This window comes from Rhinopithecus bieti, unplaced genomic scaffold (genome assembly GCF_001698545.2).
Source record: "Rhinopithecus bieti isolate Rb0 unplaced genomic scaffold, ASM169854v2 scaffold_32105, whole genome shotgun sequence".
Lineage (NCBI taxonomy): Eukaryota > Metazoa > Chordata > Mammalia > Primates > Cercopithecidae > Rhinopithecus > Rhinopithecus bieti.
The window spans coordinates 1,798,225-1,805,112 of record NW_016814250.1 but is presented as its reverse complement, the minus strand read 5'-3'; the positions used below and the strand labels follow the sequence as shown (position 1 = coordinate 1,805,112).

General features: G+C 39.6%; 1 pseudogene; it reads left to right on the top strand.

Moving 5' to 3' along the window:
- LOC108514041 (argininosuccinate synthase pseudogene) overlaps positions 1-6,036 on the top strand; it is a 66,762-nt pseudogene extending 60,726 nt beyond the window's left edge.
- The last annotated feature ends 852 nt before the right edge of the window (positions 6,037-6,888 follow it).

Below are 6,888 nucleotides of genomic sequence, written 5' to 3'. Positions count from 1 at the left end.
TACCATATGACCCAGCCATCCCATTACTGGGTATATACCCAAAGGATTATAAATCATGCTGCTATAAAGACACATGCACACGTATGTTTACTGCAGTACTATTCACAATAGCAAAGACTTGAAACCAACCCAAATGTCCATCAATGACAGACTGTATTAAGAATATGTGGCACATAAACACCATGGAATACTATGCAGCCATAACAAAGGATGAGTTCATGTCCTTTGTAGGGACATGGATGCAGCTGGAAGCCATCATTCTCAGCAAACTATCACAAGAACAGAAAACCAAACACCTCATGTTCTCACTCATAGGTGGGAATTGAACAATGAGATCACTTGGACACAGGAAGGGGAGCATCACACACTGGGTCCTATTGTGGGGAGGTGGTAGAGGGGAGGGATAGCATTAGGATATATACCTAATGTAAATGACGAGTTAATGGGTGCAGCACACTAACATGGCACGTGTATACATATGTAACAAACCTACACATTGTGCACATGTACCCTAGAACTTAAAGTATAATAATAATAATAATAAAGAATATGTGGCACATATACACCATGGAATACTATGCAGCCATAAAAAAGGATGAGTCCACGTCCTTTGTAGGGACATGGATGCAGCTGGAAACCATCATTCTCAGCAAACTATCACAAGGACAGAAAACCAAACACCTCATGTTCTCACTCATAGGTGGGAATTGAACAATGAGAACACTTGTACACAGGGTGGGGAACATCACACACCGGGGCCTGTCATGGGGTCGGGGGAGCAGGGAAGGATAGCATTAGGAGATATACCTAATGTAAATGACGAGTTAATGGGTGCAGCACACCAACATGGCACATGTATACACATGTAACAAATCTGCACGTTGCGTACATGTACCTAGAACATAAAGTAAAATTTAAAAGAACTCTATTAGAAAAATCTAGGCAATATCATTTAGGACATAAGCATGAGCAAGATTTCATGATGAAAATGCGAAAAACAGTTGCAACAAAAGCAAAAATGGACAGATCGAATCTAATTAAACTAAAGAGCTTCTGCACAGCAAATGAAACTATCATCACAGTGAACAGACAACCTACAGAACGGGAGAAAATTTTTGCAGTCTATCCATCTGACAAAGGTCTAATATCCAGAATCTACAAGGAACTTAAACAAACAAGAAAAAAGCAAAGAACCCCATTAAAATGTGGGCAAAGGACATGAACAGACACTTCTTAAAAGAAGATATACATGCAGCCAACAAACATATGAAAAAAAGCTCAACATCACTGATCATTAGAGAAATGCAAATCAAAACCACATCAAGATACCATCTCATGTCAGTCAGAATGGCTACTATTAAAAAGTCAAAACACAACAGATGCTGGCCAGGTTGTGGAGAAAAAGGAATGCTTTTACACTGCCGGTGGGAATGTGAATTAGTTCAACCATTGTGGAAAACAGTGTGATTTCTCAAATACCTAGAGGCAGAAATACCATTGGACCCAGCAATCCCATTACTGGGTATATACCCAAAAGATTATAAATCATTCTATTATAAGGATATTGCTGTTTTCATTGCATGAATATGTTCATTGCAGCACTATTCACAATAGCAAAGACATGGAATCAACCTAAATGCCTGTCAGTGATTGACTGGATAAAGAAAATGTGATACATATACACCATGGAATACTATGCAGCCATAAAAAGGAATGAGATAGTGTTCTTTCCAGGGACATGGATGGACTGGAAGTCATTATCCTCAGCAAACTAACAGGAACAGAAAACCAAATACTGCATGTTCTCACTTATAAGTGGGAGCTAAATGATGAAAACACATAGACACATGCAGGCAAAAAACACACAGTGGGACCTGTCAGAGGAGGGGTTGTGGGGAGGAAGAGCATCAGGAAGAACTGCTAATGGATGCTGGGCTTAACACCTAGGTGATAGGATGATCTGTGCAGCAAATCACCATGGCACACATTTACTTATGTAACTAGCCTGCATATCCTGCACATGTACCCCAAACTTAAATGTCAAAGGACAAAAAACCCTCCAAACCTATTTCTTAAAAAAAGAGAAAGAAAAAATACAGGATGAAAGATTTTTAAATGGTATGCCTATATAGGTCACTTATTATGAATGGAGCTTGCATGACTGGAAGTTGCCCTGGGTGAGTCGGTGAGTAAATATGAAGGTCTAAGACATTACCCTACACCACTGTAGACTTTATAAACCCTTTACACTTAGGCTTTAGTAACATTATTTTTTAATGTTCTTTCTTCAACAATAAAATTAACTTTAGTTTCTCTAACTCTTTTACTTTATAAACTAATTTTTTAACTTTTAACTGTCATAATAACACTTGGCTTAAAATACAAACACACTGGGCTGGGCACAGTGGCTCATGCTTGTAATCCCAGCGCTTTGGGAGGCCGAGGTGGGCAGATCACGAGGTCAGGAGTTCGAGACCAGACTGACCAACATGGTGAAATCCCATCTCTACTAAAACACAAAAAATTAGCTGGGCATGGTGGCAGGCACCTGTAATCCCAGCTACTCAGGAAGCTGAGACAGGAGAATCAATTGAACCCAGGAGGTGGAGGTTACAGTGAGCCAAGACCACACCACTGCACTCCAGCCTGGGCAACAGAGTGAGATTCCATCTCAAACAACATCAACAACAACAACAAACACAAACACATTGTACAGCTATACAAAAATATTTTCTTTCTTTTTATCCTTATTCCATATACTTTTCTATTAATTTTCATTTCACTTTTTAAACTTTTTGTTAAAAAACTAAGACACAAGCACACACAAGTCTAGCCTATACAGGGTCAGGATCATGAATATCACTGTCTTGCACCTGCACAACTCGTCCCACTACAAGGTCTACGGGGGCGATAGCACGCATGGAGCTGTCATCTCCTATGATAACAATGCCTTCTTCTGGAATGTCTCCTGAAGGGTCTCCCTGAGGCTGTCTTACAGTAAACATTTTTTATATATAAGTAGAATGAGCATACTCTAAAATAACAATAAAAAGCATAGCAAATACATAAACCAGTACTATGGTTGTTTATTATTATTATCAAGAATTATGCACTGTACATAATTGTATGTGCTAGACTTTCATATGACTGGCAGCAGGGTAGGTTTGTTTACACCAGTATCACTACACACATGTGAGTAAGGTGTTGCATGATGACATTATGACAGCTATGACATCACTAGGCAATAGAAACGTGCCATTACATTGTAATCTTATAGGACCACTGTCATATATGCCATCCATAGTTGACTGAAATGTTATTGTGTGGCACATGACTGTACTATTTTTTGGCATTTTCTGAACAACACAAATCAACAGTCTTGGGCCATATGAGTTACATTATCAATGTTGTAACACTGTAGAGCTGGAAGGGACTCTAAAAAATTCTGGTTCAAACCCCTCATCTGATGAGAAAAAGTCCAGAGATGTGTGATTACTTACACAAGGTCACACAGTTAATGGAGGATTAAGTACTAAAACTCTAGTTATTATGTTCTACCACACCAAACTTTTCTTGCAACAATACGCAGCTAATTTATTTTCCCTTCGTTCTTCCTTTTCTTTCTTCCTTTTTCTTTTCTTCTCCTTTCATTTTTTCTCTTTTCTTTGCAAATTTCTTACTTCTTTTCTTCTTTCTGTTTTCTCTCTCTCTCTCTCTGCCTCTCTCTTTCTTTCTTTATCTTTTTTCTGTGCCAACTTTACTGGGTGAAGGGATAACTAGGTAGCTGGTAAAACATTGTGTGTGTCTGTGAGGATGTTTCCAGAATAGATGAGCCTTGGAGTCAGTAGACCAAGTGAAGAAGATTGCTCTCATCAATATGGGTGAGCATGACCCAGTCTTTTGAGAGCCAGATAGAAGCAGAAGGTAGAGAAATGGCAAATTCACTCTTTCTTCTGGAGCTGGAATGTCCATTTTCTCCTGCCCTCCAACATGAAAACTCCAAGTTCTTTAGCCTTCAGACTACGAGACTTACACCATTGGCTCACCTGGTTCTCAGACCTTCAGACTCAGACTGAATTACACCACCAGCCTTCCAGGTTCTCCAGCTTGCAGACAGTCAGTTATGGCACTTCTGGTCTCCATAATCCTGTGAGGCAATTTCTATAATAAATCCCCTCTTATGTATCTCTTTATATATCCTATTGGTTCTGTTTCTCTGGAAAACCCTAATATTTTTCTTTCTTTTTTTAAATGGAATAAAATTTGAAACCAAAGATTAAAAATATTGCATACTTTAACCCACTACACTGTCTACCCCTCCAGGCACCATTAAGAAACCTTCATTAGTTTCTTTGAACTGAAACTTGTCATACAGGTTCTCAGCCTGGAAACAACCTCATTATTTGTGGAGTGGCTTTAAAAAATAATTTGAAAATAATTCCTTATGTATTTTACTTTTTTTTTCACTTTCTATAACTCAGTGTATCTCCATACTATCCATTTTAACACTGGTATCTTATAAAGTCATTTAAAATGCATCCATTGAAACAGTGAGTAAAATTTTATCATGCAGGTCAACAAAATTTGACATGGGTTTCATGCATCCAGATTTATTTTAGCATGTTAGATATCATTTTAACTTGGCTAATAGAGTTTTAACTTTACCCTAATTTTAACTTTACCCGAATAGAGTTTTAAAGTTAAAAAAACATAAACTTGAACACTAATCTACTTTTACGAGTAACTGTGATCCAAATAACTAACTGGCATGCATACTGAGGCCACTTAGTTTATCAACAATAGAAACAACACTAGAACTCAAGTCTACTGAATGGAAATCCAGTTCAATTATTTATTCCACCACATCATATTGACCTTCCCTCCAAAAGAAAGTTTACAGATCAACACATGGCTGTTTGCATCTTTCCAGTCCTAATGTTCCTAAAATAAACTTTTATCTGTAAGTTTTGCTTCAACAATTATTCTTATTTGGGGATGGGAAGGGCAGAGGATATTTTCATTCTGTCTTCCTTTCTTGGGTTCTGCCTTTCTTTCATTGCTGGCCCCTCACTGAAGTTGCCCTTCTGAAATGGTGAACAAACTTCCAGGTTCTTGCCTTACATCACCAAAGAAGGGGGGAAAAAAGCAGTTCCTTATACCTGTGAAGCAGGTTTCCTTCCTGGCTGGCACAAGCCATCAATTCTTAGGAAAATAGCTGCATCAAGAAGTCAGCTATGCAGGTCCTTAAGGATTTGGGCATGGTAGAAGGTGGCAGAATGAGACTGAGTTTTCATGTTTCAACCTTTATAGAGTCTGTATAACTTTACTCTCAGAGAAAAGTGTTCACCTACAATATCTCCCATTAGTCAACGCCAAAGCCCATCAAAATACCAAAAACCAAACACCTCCAGGTCTCTACACGAAGACCCAGGACCTGGCCAATGTCCCCAACACCTCTGACATTCTTGAGATCGAGTTCACAAAAGGGGACCCGTGAAGATGACCAACGTCAAGGATGGCACCACCCACCAGACCTCCTTGGAGCTCCTCATGGTACCTGAGTCAAGTCGCAGGCAAGCACGGTGTGGCCCGCACTGACATCGTAGAGAACCGCTTCATTAGAATGAAATCTTGAGGTATCTGCAAGACCCCACAGGCACCATCCTTTACCACACCTATTTAGATATGGAGGCCTTCACCATGGACCGGGAAGTGCGCCAAATCAAACAAGGCCTGGGCTTGAAATTTGCTGAGCTGATGTATACTGGTTTCTGGCACAGCCCTGAGTGTGAATTTGTCCGCCACAGCATCGCCAAGTCCCAGGAGTGAGTGGAAGGGAAAGTGCAGGTGTCTGTCCTCAAGGACCAGGTGTACATCCTTGGCCAGGAGTTCCCACTGTCTCTCTACAATGAGGAACTGGTGAGCACGAACGCGCAGGGTGATTATGAGCCAATTGATGCCACTGGGTTCATCAACATCAATTCCCTCAGGCTGAAGGAATATCATCATATCCAGAGAAAGGTCACTGCCAAATAGACCCCTGTACAATGAAGAGCTGGGGCCTCCTCAATTTGCAGATCCCCCAAGTAAAGGCACTAATTGTTGTGATAATTTGTAACTATGACTTGCTCTCCCCAGCTGGCAGTGTAGTGGGGCTGCCAGGTCCCAGCTTTGCTCCCTGGTTCCCCTGAAGCCGGCAAATGTCATCATCAAAGGTAAGGATGAAGGGCAGCTATGGTGGGGAGCTGTAAAATGACAAGTAAAAGATGTGTGTGTATATATATATAATCTATATGATGTCTCAAAATACATATTTTATATATATATGTGTGTATATATATATATATAATTCTACCTCTATAATCTCTTTACTTCAGTATTTCCAAAGTGTCTTTATCTTAGTTGGTAAGTACATAAAGCATAAAATCTTTCATCACTGTTAAGCACTCCTTGACACCGTCAGTCTCTTTGATTACCAAACCAGCTTCCTCGCCTAGGCCTTTCCCCAACCCTTTGACTAATCTTTAGCCTTCCTTTGCAGTCTTCTCCTCCTCTGTCAATCCCTTAAATATGGTACCCTGCTCTTTTCTCAATATCCAAGATCCTCTGGCCAGTGCATCTATTAAGTTGGCACCTAATTAATCCCTCACAATATTACACTTTAGTCCAGATCTCTCTCATACCCTAGCAGATAAATATCTAGAGTTGTGCTGCCTAATACAAAAGCCACTAGACACATATGGCTATTCCATAAATTTAAGTTAATTAATATTTAATATAACTTAAAACTTAATTTGAAGTTCCCACTAGCCACATGTGCTTACTGGTTACCATACTGGACAGAACACATATAAAACATTTCTGTCAATGCCAAAAGTTCTAATGGAT